The sequence below is a fragment of the Coregonus lavaretus genome (assembly GCF_964263955.1).
Source record: "Coregonus lavaretus genome assembly, chromosome: 39".
NCBI lineage: Eukaryota > Metazoa > Chordata > Actinopteri > Salmoniformes > Salmonidae > Coregonus > Coregonus lavaretus.
In genome coordinates, this window is record NC_140026.1 from 29133570 (window position 1) to 29150001 (window position 16432).

The window sequence follows — 16432 nt, forward strand, 5'->3', positions numbered from 1 at the left end:
TCTCCAAGTCATTAAGGTTTCGAGGCTGATGTTTGGCAACTCAAACCTGCAGCTCCCTCCACATATTTTCTATGGGATTAAGGTCTGGAGACTGGCTAGGCCACTCCAGGACCTTAATGTGCTTCTTCTTGAGCCACTCCTTTGTTGCCTTGGCTGTGTGTTTTGGGTCATTGTCATGCTGGAATACCCATCCATGACCCATTTTCAATGCCCTGGCTGAGGGAAGGAGGTTCTCACCCAAGATTTGACGGTACATGGCCCCGTCCATCGTACCTTTGATGCGGTGAAGTTGTCCTATCCCCTTAGCAGAAAAACACCCCCAAAGCATAATGTTTCCACCTCCATGTTTGACGGTGGGGATGGTGTTCTTGGGGTCATAGGCAGCATTCCTCCTCCTCCAAACACGCCGAGTTGAGTTGATGCCAAAGAGCTCCATTTTGGTCTCATCTGACCACAACATTTTCACCCAGTTCTCCTGTGAATCATTCAGATGTTCATTGGCAAACTTCAGACGGCCTGTATATGTGCTTTCTTGAGCAGGGGGACCTTGCGGGCGTTGCAGGATTTCAGTCCTTCACGGCGTAGTGTGTTACCAATTGTTTTCTTGGTGAGTATGGTCCCAGCTGCCTTGAGATCATTGACAAGATCCTCCCGTGTAGTTCTGGGCTGATTCCTCACCGTTCTCATGATCATTGCAAGTCCACGAGGTGAGATCTTGCATGCAGCCCCAGGCCGAGGAAGATTGACAGTGCTTTTGTGTTTCTTCCATTTGCGAATAATCGCACCAACTGTTGTCACTTTCTCACCAAGCTGCTTGCCGATGGTCTTGTAGCCCATCCCAGCCTTGTGTAGGTCTACAATATTGTCCCTGACATCCTTGGAGAGCTCTTTGGTCTTGGCCATGGTGGCGAGTTTGGAATCTGATTGATTGATTGCTTTTCTGGACAGGTGTCTTTTATACAGGTGACAAACTGAGATTAGGAGCACTCCCTTTAAGAGTGTGCTCCTAATCTCAGCTCGTTACCTGTATAAAAGACACCTGGGAGCCAGAAATCTTTCTGATTGAGAGAGGGTCAAATACTTATTTCCCTCATTAAAATGCAAATCAATTTATAACATTTTTGACATGCGTTTTTCTGGATTTTTTTGTTGTTATTCTGTCTCTCACTGTTCAAATAAACCTACCATTAAAATTATAGACTGATCATTTCTTTGTCAGTGGGCAAACGTACAAAATCAGCAGGGGATCAAATACTTTTTTCCCTCACTGTATACATATCAAGCTCTATATATCATTGTTTTCTTTGGGCCCAGCCCGACTCACACAATATTTATTTATTTTTCAGTTTATTTTTCATTAATCAGTTACCCAATCAAGACAGTGCCCCCCAGTTACCCACGTGTGCCCCCTACTTCCAGCAGGCTCTCTACACTTATTGAGACCTGGATCTTGAATCTTCCTGTGGTTGTTGGTTTGAGTAAAAAATATTAACAAATATATACTATATATCTAATATATAATGTATAATGACTTATATTGTCAGTTATGTTCTTAATTTGTTGTTAATGTTGTTACCAATTTGAATAAATGTATTTAATGTACAAATGTATTGTTTTTCTTACATTTAGATTTCAGGGAGAATTTCACTGTAAATTTACATCATTATCCTGGCACCAGATTTGCCAGTTTAATACTATAATTTTGCTTTACAGCAGAGATGCTGTAATATATTTCACAGTACTATTATCATTACTGTAAAACAATACTTTAAAGATATATTTACAGGGATATTGTAAGGAAAATAGTACTGTAAAATATATGACATCATCTGTAAAGGAAAATTGGTAACACTTTACTTCACATCCAGCGTCATAACACGTTATAACACGGTCATAATCATGTCATAATATGTCATAACAGCTGACATAACTTGTCATAACCTGTTATAATATGGTCATAATACTGTCATGAAACATGTATTTACACCTGTTGTGACATTTAATGTGTTATTTTATGGCTGGTTATGACACCTACGTAAGAGTTTCAAAACCCACAAAACCTACAACACAAGGTAAAACCTTCCATTACACCAGAGCCTACGTGCCAACGGTATGTTTATGTTGTATATATATATATTTTATGACCACATTAAATGACCATTGTAATTGTGCACACATTGATATAAGACATGCACCTACCCCAATGCTCTGTTGCTGATGACAGAGATGAATGCAGGAGCAGATTTCAGGTGCAGGACAAGAACACCCTCTTTTTGATTGATGACTGCTATGATGGCATGTATGTGATAGACCTATTTGGCTTATGTGTTTATGATGGTCAGAATGCTTCATGACAGTGTCATAAAGTGTAGTTATTTAAAATGTGATGAAAAAAACATGACTGGAAAGTATTCATTACAACAACAAAGGAATTAAGAAACAAACTTTCAAACGAAAGGAAAGTTCTTGGCAGGGAAAACATTTATTTGAATAAATGTGGGTTTGACACTCTTATGAGGGTGTCATAACCAGCCATAAAATAACACAATATATGTCACAAGGAATTACTTCACTGCATTGGTGCCTGATCTACCGGCACCTTCATCGCTGGGACTGCCTGTGTCTGCAACGGCGGTGCTGACTCCTACTACGCTGACTCCAGCAGCAGCTTTGTTGTTGGGTTTGGCTAATTTCCCTCTCTCTGGATCTGACGGGGCACTGCCTTGCCACCATACACCCGGCGCCCTCGGGATACGAGAGCGTTTCCGCCCTCATCTCCTGTCTCACCGGCAAGGCGTTGGAGTGGGCCAACGCCAAATGGAGGGGAATAGACGCCGCCACAGTCACCTATGCGGAGTTCTCCCGCCGCTTCCGTGCTGTCTTCGACCATCCACCAGAGGGGAAGGCGGCGGGGGAGCGTCTATTCCACCTCCGACAGGGGATGAGGAGCGCTCAAGAGTTTGCGCTGGAGTTCCGGACTCTAGCGGCCGATGCAGGGTGGAATGAGAGGGCCCTCATAGACCACTTTAGATGTAGCCTTCGGGAGGACGTCCGCAGGGAGTTAGCGTGCAGGGATACTACACTAACATTTGATCAGCTGGTGGACATGGCCATTCGGCTGGACACCCTGCTCGCGACCCGCGGACGTCCCAGGTGGGGGCCTCCCATTCCACCCTCCAGCGCCTCCGAGCAGAGCCCGATGGAGCTTGGAGGTGCTGGCGCTAGAGGGAGGAGAGGAAGGAGCCCGAGGGGGGCAGTCTCCTGCACCAACTGTGGCCGCGGAGGGCACACCGCGGCTAGGTGCTGGGGAGGGTCCCCTCGTGAGGGAGATGGTAGGTCACACATTGGGGAGTCCTCCCAGGTGAGTAGGCGCCCTACTTACCCAGAGCTTTCTGTCGTACACATTACATTACCTGTTTGTTTCCCACAGGTTGCACCTCATTCCCAGCATAAGGCGCTAGTCGATTCAGGCGCAGCTGGGAATTTTGTAGATCGTAAATTCTGTGTTAAGTTAGGGATTCCCCTCCTTCCAGTCGATAAGCCCTTCCCTGTACATGCCTTAGATAGTCGTCCGTTAGGATCTGGGTTAATTAGGGAGGTCACGGCGCCACTTAGGATGATGACGCAGGGGGGTCATGAGGAGACGATTCAACTCTATCTGATCGACTCTCCTGCGTATCCGGTGGTACTGGGGCTTCCCTGGTTGATTACCCATGATCCTACGATTTCGTGGCGAGAGAAGGCTCTTAAAGGGTGGTCTGCTCAGTGTGAGGGGCTATGTCTGGGTGTTTCCGTAGGGGCGACCTCGGTGGAGAGCCCGAACCAGATGCCAGCACTGCACATTCCGCCTGAGTATGAGGATTTGGCACTCGTGTTTAGTAAGACCAGAGCGGCACGGTTGCCACCTCATAGACAGGGGGATTGTGCGATAGACCTCCAGACAGGAGCTGCGCTCCCGCGGAGCCATGTGTATCCTTTGTCACAGGAGGAGAAAAGGGCAATGGAGACTTACATTGCCGAGTCTCTGAGACAGGGATACATACGGCCCTCCACTTCTCCCGCGTCCTCAAGCTTCTTTTTTGTGAAGAAAAAGGATGGAGGTTTGCGTCCGTGTATTGATTACCGCGGTCTCAATCAGGTGACTGTGAAATATAGTTATCCACTCCCGCTGATTGCGACCATGACGGAGTCATTACACGGGGCACGGTTCTTCACAAAATTGGACCTCAAGAGCGCATATAACTTGGTGCGCATTAGGGAGGGCGATGAGTGGAAGACAGCATTTAGTACTACCTCCGGCCATGACGAGTATCTCGTCATGCCATATGGGTTAATGAATGCTCCATCAGTCTTCCAATCGTTTGTAGATTAGATTTTCCGGGACATGCAGGCGCAGGGAGTAGTGGTGTACATAGATGATATTCTTGTGTACAGTTCTTTCCGGGCCGAGCATGTAGCCCAGGTGCGCAGGGTATTGAGGAGACTGTTGGAGCATGACCTGTATGTCAAAGCCGAGAAATGTCTGTTCTTTGAGGAGTCAGTCTCCTTTTTGGGTTACCAGTTGTCTGCGTCAGGGGTGAGAATAGAGGTGGACCGAGTGTCCGCCGTGCGTAATTGGCAAACCCCAACTACGGTTAAAGAGGTGCAGCGGTTCTTGGGTTTTGCAAATTACTACCGGAGGTTTATCCGGGGTTTTGGACAGGTGGCAGCTCCCATAACGTCTCTTCTGAAGGGGGGTCCGGTGCGCTTGCAGTGGTCGGCTGAGGCGGACAGGGCCTTTGGGAGACTGAAGGACCTGTTTACCTCGGCTCCAGTGCTGGCGCACCCGGATCCCACTTTACCCTTCCAAGTTGAGGTGGACGCGTCTGAGGCCGGTATTGGGGCAGTTCTTTCTCAATGGTCCGGCACACCACCTAAGCTCCGCCCCTTTGCTTTTTATTCTAAGAAGCTCAGTCCGGCGGAGCGGAATTATGACGTAGGGGACAGGGAGCTGTTAGCCGTAGTACAGGCCCTAAAGGTGTGGAGGCATTGGCTTGAGGGGGCTCAGCACCCTTTCCTCATTCTGACCGACCACCGTAACCTGGAATACATTCGGGCAGCTAGGAGACTGAATCCTCGCCAGGCTCGATGGACTATGTTTCTCGCCCGGTTTGTGTTCAAGATCACTTACATCCTTGGGTCCCAGAACGGGAAGGCAGATGCCCTGTCCCGGCGGTATGACACAGAGGAGAGGTGCGTGGAGCCCATTCCCATACTACCAGAGTCTTGTCTGGTGGCACCGGTGGTGTGGGAGGTCGATGCGGAGATCGAGCGGGCATTACGCACCGACCCTAGCCCTCCACAGTGTCCGGTGGGTCGGACGTACGTCCCGCTCGAGGTCCGGGATCGGCTGATTTATTGGGCTCACACGTCCCCCTCCTCTGGACATCCAGGTATTGGCCGGACAGTGCACTGCCTTAGTACGAAGTACTGGTGGCCAACGTTAGCCAGGGATGTGAGGGTTTATGTCTCCTCCTGCTCAGTGTGTGCCCAGTGTAAGGCGCCCAGACACTTGCCCAGGGGTAAATTACAACCTCTGCCCGTTCCACAACGACCCTGGTCTCACCTCTCGGTGGATTTTGTTACCGACCTTCCCTCCTCACAAGGGAATACCACCATCCTGGTTGTTGTGGATGGGTTCTCGAAGGCCTGTCGTCTCCTTCCCATGCCGGGTCTTCCTACTGCCCTACAGACCGCTGAGGCTCTATTTACTCACGTCTTCCGGCATTACGGGGTACCCGAGGATATAGTGTCCGATCGAGGCCCCCAGTTTACCTCCAGAGTCTGGAGAGCCTTTATGGAACGGTTGGGGGTCTCGGTGAGCCTTACCTCGGGTTACCACCCGGAGAGTAATGGGCAGGTCGAACGAGTCAACCAGGATGTGGGTAGGTTTCTGAGGTCATATTGTCAGGGCCGGCCGGAGGAGTGGGTGAGATATGTGCCCTGGGCCGAGATGGCCCAGAACTCTCTCCGCCACTCCTCCACGAGACTAACCCCTTTCCAGTGTGTGTTAGGGTACCAGCCGGTTCTGGCACCTTGGCATGAGAGCCAGATCGAGGCCCCTGCTGTGGATGAGTGGGTGCGGCGCTCGGAGGAGACGTCTCCTTCCCATGCCGGGTCTTCCTACTGCCCTACAGACCGCTGAGGCTCTATTTACTCACGTCTTCCGGCATTACGGGGTACCCGAGGATGGCTCGCTGCACGTCCATCTGCAGCGAGCCATCCGTCGACAGAAGACGAGCGCCGACCTACACCGCAGTGAGGGGCCAGTGTACGCACCTGGAGATCGAGTCTGGCTCTCAACCAGAAACCTGCCCCTCCGCCTGCCCTGCCGGAAGCTGGGTCGGCGGTTTGTGGGGCCTTTTAAAGTCCTGAGGAGATTGAACGAGGTGTGTTACAGGTTACAACTGCCCATTGATTACAAGAATATTAACCCCTCGTTCCATGTGTCTCTCCTCAGGCCGGTGGTAGCTGGTCCACTCCAGGACTTTAAGATTGAGGAGACTCCTCCGCCCCCGTTGGACATCGAGGGGGCTCCGGCGTACACTGTTCGGACCATCCTGGATTCGAGACGCCGGATGGGGGGTCTCCAATATCTCGTGGAGTGGGAGGGGTACGGTCCGGAGGAGCGGTGCTGGGTGCCAAGGAGGGACATTCTGGATCCGTCCCTGCTGACCGAATTCCATCGTGGTCATCCTACGCGCCCTGCTCCGCGTCCTCCTGGTCGTCCCCGAGGCCTGGGGCGGCGCACGGCTGGAGCCGCGCGTCAAGGGGGGGGTACTGTCACGGTTTCGGCCGAGGCGGCCCCTCCTCCTTGTTCGGGCAGGTTTCGGCGGTCGTCGTCTCCGGAGTACTAGCTGCCACCGCTCTATGTTTCTTGTTTGATTGGTTTTGTCTGTTTGTCACACCTGTTTTGTGTTATGTCTCATTAAGCACCCTATTTAGTTTCCTTGTTGTTAGTTAGGTGTTGTGTGTAATTGTTCTATGTCGTGTTGCTGCGCTACCTGTGCTTGGTGCGCTATTTTGTGCTTTCCTCCTTGTTTTGTGTTTTAGGAGTAGATTACGCACTTGTTTATTGCGCCCGTTTGTTTTACGCCTGTGCGCGCTTTTCTCGCCTCCGGGCTGGTTTTGGATATTTATTGTGATATCTACTAAAGTATTTTGTTGGACTTTACTTCTGCCTCCTGCGCCTGATTCCACACCACACCTACCATAGCAACTCCTGACAGTTCCAAAATGTGATTATTATGCAACAGGACAGTTAAAACGCACTGCCTGCTAATTATCTATAGGCTATGTTTCAATTTGTCAATTTCAAATTATTTTCTAACAAATGTTATTTTCTAACAACAGTTTGAATTGAGGTTTGTTCCACCTCCTCATTAATTCAGATAGAAATAGCCCATTTCACTGTTGCACACAATTTATGTTTGAGGCTTTACTGAGCCGGACAAATTTCTTCTCTCTTCAATTCGAGGAGAGCCCAAGCACCTCCCCAGTGTTTCCGCAGATCAAGTATGCAGACATTTGCGCCGTCTTGTACGAACTGGCAAATTTTCTGGCTGGCGCTCACATTGCCTTCTTTGTTGTTTTCCTTACAAATACTAACTTTGGACATGTGTGTGTTCCTTTCAAAGTAAGTGCCTTATTTTCTGTATATTGTGTTGTCGTTTCTACTGTAGCATGTATTTACAGTTTATTCACATTTTCAAGTACTGGTGACAAATAATGGATTCCGATTATTGCATTGATTGTAATGGACACCTATGTGTCACGGTTTCGGCCGAGGCTGCTCCTTCTCCTTGTTCGGGCAGGCTTCGGCGGTCGTCGTTTCCGGAGTACTAGCTGCCACCGTTCTATGTTTCGATGTTTGATTGGTTTTGTCTGTTTTGTTACACCTGTGCCTTGTTAGTGTTAATTATGCGTCCTATAAGTTCTCTTGGGTTTTGTCATGTGTTGTGTGTAATTGTTCCTGTCATTTTGGGATGCTAGTTCGTTTATTTCTCTCTGTGTTGTTTTGTAGAGAGTTCCGCACAGTGTGCGCCTTTTGTTTGTACTTTACCGGTGTGCGTAAAGTTTGCTTGCCTGCCTGGTTGTATTTAGCCGTGTTTGGCTTGTTCCTTTTTGTCTTCACTAAACATTTACATTTACATTTTAGTCATTTAGCAGACGCTCTTATCCAGAGCGACTTACAGTTAGTGAGTGCATACATTATTATTTTTTTCATACTGGCCCCCCGTGGGAATCGAACCCACAACCCTGGCGTTGCAAACGCCATGCTCTACCAACTGAGCTACATCCATGCTGGCCATTCCCTCCCATACCCTGGACGACGCTGGGCCAATTGTGCGCCGCCCCATGTGTCTCCCAGTCGCGGCCGGCTACGACAGAGCCTGGATTCGAACCAGGATCTCTAGTGGCACAGCTAGCACTGCGATGCAGTGCCTTAGACCACTGCGCCACTCGGGAGACAAGTGGCGCAGTCAACACAACATGGATACTAGTGTCCTTATTGGAGCAAGTCTTCCAGTCCCAAGGACAAGCAGAGAACTCTGGGAAAGTAGGAGGCTGGATCCAGTGCTTTCTCAGACTGGCCTAGTACCACATGATTTCTGCACTTCTTGTGACCTATCGGTGCTTAGGCCGCACACTACTGACAGTACATACTTTTACAGAAGGGGGATTTCTATGAAGTAGAACCTAAAGAGAAAATATTTCACTTTTAGGTATGTCTTTTTCATTTCTTAATGTTGTGCTTTTTTTCCATTTTTGAGATAAATGACTGTAGTAAAATGTTTATCAGTTGCCTGAGTGACATTGTGCTGTGTCTGGTTTGGGGGTCAAATTCCCAGTTGCTATAACTGGATTTAACAGCCACATGTTCTCATTACATTACAATCAAGCCAGGGACATTAATAGTTAGTGTATACTTGAACATATAACCGTTTCTGCTTTACCACGTGGGATCATGTATAAAGAGGATATTAATATAGTCTACTGTACAAACCGAGTGTTGAAGCAAATTGGCCAAAACAACAGTGGGAATCTGACCACCACTCTAGCGCATCATCAGTGTAAACATGTCTGTATAGCTTTACATATTTACAGTACTATACTCTTTTTAGAGAAAACAAGTAATAAAATGGTATCATTCAAGAACTGTATTTGTTTGATTCTGTGGCATTCTCCGGTCCTTGACATAATGCGGCCTTGTAGGCAAATAAAAGTACAATCATACCATTGTAAGTAATAACTGATTAGTTATCAAGTCCAATCAGTTCATCCATCTTTCCACAGATGCTACCTTCACCTTCCTGGGACTACAAAGTCTGGATGTTTGTAATAAAGGAGGGAAACCGCTGTACACAACCGCTCCCATCAAACAATAAATTGTACAAAAGGCCACACTTTGTATCGCAAGTCATAACTTTTCAGGTAAATGCAGCAACATTACTTTAGACTGTTATAAATGCAAAGTGATCCTCAAAGTACACATTTCTTTGTAGATATATATCTCAGGTAAACAAATATCCCTGACCATGTCAAGAGCACAGTCACTGTACCAACCACACACCAATGCTGGAGGGGCCAACAGTTTTAGCAGTCTCTAATGTGTCCATTAGGAACCTAAAATTGCAGGTTTCCAAAGAGCGATGGCAAGGTGTTGGGTTTAGGATGGGGCTTGTAGCCTATTCTCTCATTGATCATCTAAACGTACTAAAGACGTTAGTACGAAGCCTCTGTGTGTCCTGCGCTTGATTCCACACCACATCTACACTCAACCTTGACACTATGATGTGTGTCAAATACTTTTTTGAAGGTTGTATTGATTGTGATGAGCTAATGCTAAGCTATTTGCCAGCTATGTGTGGCGCCATGTTTGTTGACATTATACAATGCATTCTGGGTGTCACGTAAACATATGTCAGACCAAAGATGTTATAATGAGGTGAAGGAATGGTTCACTCAATTTTCAAGTAAACTTCTGGAAGTGAATGAAGGGAAGTGAATGATCGTAGACGACACAACCCCCTTCAACATGCATACTGAAAACAAACCAAACTCATCTTGTCTTCTCTTCTTATCTTTGGTTGACGCAGGGGAATAAAACATGGTGGCACGGACAAACTACCTATCGTCGGATTACTTTAGATTTTTAGAAAGTATTTTACTCAATTATTTTGATCAATGGTGAGCTCACCCGTGATGTGATGAATTGTAAATAGTAATTGCTATTAGCTAATTCATATTGTGGTTTCTGTCAGCCGAGAGTTATCTAAATATGAATGCTTGTGTTAAGTCAATCTTTCCTCAGTTAGCACTAGGAGTAATAAAGCCTACATTTTCCAGTTTGGATGATTGTGTTATGCTGTCGTTACTTCTGTGAATGTCTGAATATTGCATCCAAAAATAAACCGGTCACATTCAGGACATAACTTTGTAAGGACAGTGTTTGTTTAAAATGTTTCTGTGAAAAAAACTCAAACGCTGACTGTTGCGTCAATCAAAACTGGACGTTAATCATTCTAATCAAACTGGTTTGAGCGTACACTGCAGGTACCACTGTAGAATGATCACACCCGTTTGTTGGTACATGGGAAAAGGTTAAAGCAGTATCCAAATCCATTGGCTGTAGTAATCAAAATATAGTAGCCATATCTAGGAAAACCAAAGCTCCAAAGGCTGGGCCTAATATAGTGTATAAGAGGTCATACAATACATTTCGTAGTGATTCCTATGTTGTTGATGGAAATAGTATTTGTTGGTCTGTGGTGTGTAATGAGGAGCAACTAGATGCTGCACTTGACACATTTATGAAATAGCTTATCCCAATTACTAATAAGCATGCACCCATTATGAAAATGACTGTAAAAACTGTTAAATCCCTGTGGATTGATGAGGAATTAAAAAATGGTATGGTTGAAAGGGATGAGGCAAAACGAATGGCAAATAAGTCTGGCTGCACAACCGATTAGCAAACGTACTGCAAATTGAGAAATCATGTGACTAAACTGAATAAAAAGATGTAGAAACTACACTGTGAAATAAAGTTAAATTACATGAACAATTATAGTGAAACGCTTTGGAGCACCTTAAATGAAATTATGGGCAAAAATGCAAACTCAGCTCCATCATTAATTGAATCAGATGGGTCATTTATAACAAAACTGACTGATATTGCCAACTACTTTAATTATTTTTTCATTGGCAAGATTAGCAAACTTAGGCATGACATGCCAGCAACAAACGCTGACACTACACATCCAAGTATAACTGATCAAATTATTAAAAGACAAGCATTGTAATTTTGAATTCCGTAAAGTGAGTGTGGAAGAAGTGAAAAAAATATTGTTGTCTATCAACAATGACAAGCCACTGGGGTCTGACAACTTGGATGGAATATTACTGAGGATAAGAGCAGACGATATTGCCACTATTTGCCATATCTTCAATCTAAGCCTACTAGAAAGTGTGTGCCCTCAGGCCTGGAGGGAAGCAAAATTAATCCCGCTACCCAAGAATAGTAAAGGCCCCTCTACTGGCTCAAATATCCGACCAATCAGCCTGTTACCAATCCATAGCAAACTTTTGGTAAAAATGGTGTTTGACCAGATATAATACTATTTTACAGTAAACAAATTGACAACATACTTTTAGCATGCTTATAGGGAAGGACATTCAACAAGCACAGCACTTACACAAATGACTGATTGTGGGGGCTGTTTTGTTAGACTTCAGTCCGGCTTTTGACATTATCGATCATAGTCTGTTGCTGGATAAACGTATGTGTTATGGCTTTCCACCCCCTGCTATATTGTGGATAAAGAGTTACCTGTCTAACAGAACACAGTGGGTGTTCTTTAATGGAAGCCTCTCCAACATAATCCAGGTAGAATCAGGAATTCCCCATGGCAGCTTTTTAGGCTCTTTACTTTTTTCAATCTTTACTAATGACATGCCACTGGCTTTGAGTAAATACAGTGTGTCTATGTATGCAGATGACTTAACACTATACACGTCAGCTACTACAGTGACTGAAATGACTGCAACACTTAACAAAGAGCTGCAGTTAGTTTCCGAAGGGGTGGCAAGGAATAAGTTAGTCCTAAATATAAAAAAAAACTTAAAGCATTGTATTTGGGACAAATCATTCACTAAACCCTAAACCTCAACTACATCTTGTAATGAATAATGAGGTAACTAAACTGCTTGGAGTAACCCTGGATTGTAAACTGTGATGGACAAAACATGTTGATACAACAGTAGCCAAGATTGGGAGAAGTCTGTCCATAATAAAGCCCTGCTCTGTCTTCTTAACAACACTGTCAACAAGTCAGGTCCTACAGGCCCTAGTTTTGTTGCACCTAGACTACTGTTCAGTCATGTGATCAGGTGCCACAAAGAGGGACTTCGGAAAATTGCAATTGGCTCAGAACAGGGCAGCGTGGCTGGCCCTTAAATGTACACAGAGAGCTAACATTAATGAAATGCATTTCATTCTGTCACGGCTCAAAGTGGAGGAGAGATTGACTTCATCACTACTTGTTTTCTTAAGAGGTGTTGACAAGTTGAATGCACCGAGCTGTCTGTTTAAACTACTAGCATAAAGCTCGGACACCCATGCATACCCCACAAGACATACCACCAGAGGTCTCTTCACAATCCCCAAGTCCAGAACAGACTATTGGAGGCGCACAGTACTACATAGAGCCATGACTACATGGAACTCTATTCCACATCAGGTAACTGATGCAAGCAGTGGAAACAGATTTTTAAAAAATAGATTAAAATACACCTTCTGAAGCAGCGGGGATTGTGAAGAGACACACACACAGGTGCTGGCTGACACATGCATACGCACACAGACGCTATCACACGCACTCTACACACACGTACATTGTAATATTGTTGTATAGTGGTATTATACATTTTGTGTTGTGGATATTTGGTGGTGTGACAGTGTTATATAAAGTATTGTTTTATCTTTTGCTTCATGTGTAGTATAAGTGTCTTAATGTGTTTGGACCACAGGAAGAGTAGTTGCTGCCTTGGCAGCAGCTAATGGGGATCACTAATAAAATATAACAAAAAAATTATAATACAATTGGTGTAACTATATGGGTTATGACAGTGTTATGACCATATTATGACAGGTTATGATGAGAAATGATGTCAACTGTTAAGACATATTATGAGATGGTTATGACCATGTCATAGCGTTTTATGACACTTGGTGTCAAGTAAAGTGTTACCAGAAAATGACAGTATTGAGCTGGCAACTCTGGTGCCAGTATAATGCTGTAAATTTACAAGGAAGCAGCCCGGGCAGCCGCACACAAGCCTAAGATCACCATGCGCAATGCCAAGCGTCGGCTGGAGTGGTGTAAAGCTCTCCGCCATTGGAATCTGGAGCAGTGGAAACACGTTCTTTGGCGTGATGAATCACGCTTCAACATCTGGCAGTCTGACGGATTAATCTGGGTTTGACTGGTGCCAGGAAAACGCTACCTGCCCGAATACATAGTGCCAGCTGTAAAGTTTGGTGGAGGAGGAGTAATGCTCTCGGGCTGTTATTCATGGTTCGGACTAGGCCCCTTAGTTCCAGTGAAGGGAAATCTTAACGCTACAGCAAAAAATGACGTTCTAGACGATTCTGTGCTTCCTACTTTGTGGCAACAGTTTGGGGAAGGCCCTTTCCTGTTTCAGCATGACAATGCTCCCGTGCACAGAGCCTTGACCTCAACCCCATCCAACACCTTTGGGATGAATTGGAACGCCGACTGCGAGCCAGGACTAATCACCCAACATCAGTGCCCAAGCTTACTAATGCTCTTGTGGGTGAATGGAAGCAAGTCCCCGCAGCAATGTTCCAACATCTAGTGGAAAGTCTTCCCAGATGATTGGAGGCCATTATAGCAGCAAAGGGGGAACCAACTCCATATTAATACCCATGATTTTGGAATGAGATGTTCGACAAGCAGGTATCCACATACTTTTGGTCATGTAGTGTATTTTGTGTGTAAAAGCTCTCCAATCCTGTTTTTTTGTATTATTTATAAATACCTTCCTAACCCTAAATAATATACCAAACCCCAGTATTTTTAAATCTTCAATTGGTGCTGAAAAGGAGACGAATATGTGTGTATTTAGGCCTACAGGTGTCGAATCTTAACATGACCCGTTTTGTCACAGGAGGAAAATAATCCTTCAGCAACATCCAAATGAAGCATGTCTACTCGATATATCTAATAAAATGTCAGATATCCGGAAATATATAGATAAAGATATTGCCTGATATTGACCCTTTTTGCCCAGTGTGTATTTTCAGAGAGAGGTTACAGTTATTATTATTTTTTGAATAAATGCATATAACCCCAACCCATTCCCCCCCTCAGTCCCCATCCACCCGGCCCCATCCTCCCACATCATATGAAGGAATGTGCCTACCTGATTTAGGAAAAACAGTGAACAGTTGGGAGTTGGGGCCAATATCATCATAAAATGTTTCCTTGGTGTTAAATACAGTCTGTGAACAAACTCAAAATGTATAAATCGATGGTTCGGATTACAGGATGGCAAGGTCATATTATTCCATATTCTGTTCAAGTTAATGCGTTGTTCAGATTTCATTAGATCTGTGGACCATACTTTTTTTAATGGCTAGTTCAGAATATGAGCATTCCCTTTCGGGAGCCCAGATATTTTTTCTATAAATCCCATTATCGGATGGTTCGGTAGTTGGGTTTCCTAAGGGACTCCATAGGCCAGCATAGCTGACCTAAATTGTAAATTTGAAAAAAGGAGTTGGAATGTTCTCAAATCATTACTGTCCATAATATCAGTAAGGGTACAGATTCCACATTAGGACCATTGGGGGGATGCAAGAGGCCACTCTCCAGATTTTTTTAAAGGGATTTATCAGTGAAGAACACCTCTTCCAGGGCAATAGGAGACATCATATTTCTCTCTATACTCAGCCAGGGGGCAGAATAATCATGTCCAAAGCAATTTAGGATTGGGTGAAATGCTAGAGCCTGGAAATACAATTTAAAGTTTGGTATAAATAGTCATCCTACGTCTTTCCCTCATCCTACGTCTTTCCCTCATTGTAAATTGTATTAATTTTAACAGGGATTGTTTAGCTTGCCATATAAATGTTGAAACCGCACTAGGAATTTTATCCCAGTATCCAAAAGGGGGAGCCATGGGAAGAATTGAACCACAGAAATTCAGCTGTGGCAAAACATTCATTTTCACAATAGAAATGTTGCCGGTTAAGGAAACTATGATGTTATTCATCTATTATTCCATCTACTGAGGTCGGATTGAATTGATTTGAGCGTTCTGTTAAAGTTTCTGCCAATGGTTTTATCTAAAGTAGGGAATATATTTACTCCTGAATATTTAAAATGGGAAACGATTGGGATTCCATTAGTAGAGATGTTGTCCCCCATTGGGGTCTTAAGAGGCAGTAGGGCTGATTTGGTTAAATAAATTGTTTAACTTGAGATGAAGCTGAATTTATCTATGATCTTCAATGCATTTGGGAGCGATTGAGATACATTGTCTAGAGATAGTAAAATACTCTCTGCGTATAATGAGATTAAATGATCTGTATATTTGAGAGAAATATGTATTATTTCCTTCGATTAACGAATTGCCTGGGCCAGAGGTTCCATTGATAATAAGAATTGCGGAGGCAAAATTGGATCTCCTTGTCTGCTGCTTCTAATGATTCTGAACGGAGCAGAGCAGATATTGCCTGTTATACAGTGGGGCATTTTTTAAATTTAGTCAGCCACCAATTGTGCAAGTTCTCCCACTTAAAAAGATGAGAGAGGCCTGTAATTTTCATCATAGGTACAAGTCAACTATGACAGCCAAAATGAGAGAAAAAAAATCCAGAAAATCACATTGTAGGATTTTTTATGAATTTATTTGCAAATTATGGTGGAAAATAAGTATTTGGTCAATAACAAAAGTTTCTCAATATTTTGTTATATACCCTTTGTTGGCAATGACACAGGTCAAATGTTTTCTGTAAGTCTTCACAAGGTTTTCACACACTGTTGCTGGTATTTTGGCCCATTCCTCCATGCAGATCTCCTCTAGAGCAGTGATGTTTTGGGGCTGTCGCTGGGTAACACGGACTTTCAACTCCCTCCAAAGATTTTCTATGGGGTTGAGATCTGGAGACTGGCTAGGCCACTCCAGGACCTTGAAATGCTTCTTACGAAGCCACTCCTTCGTTGCCCGGGCGGTGTGTTTGGGATCATTGTCATGCTGAAAGACCCAGCCACGTTTCATCTTCAATGCCCTTGCTGATGGAAGGAGGTTTTCACTCAAAATCTCACGATACATGGCCCCATTCATTCTTTCCTTTACACTGATC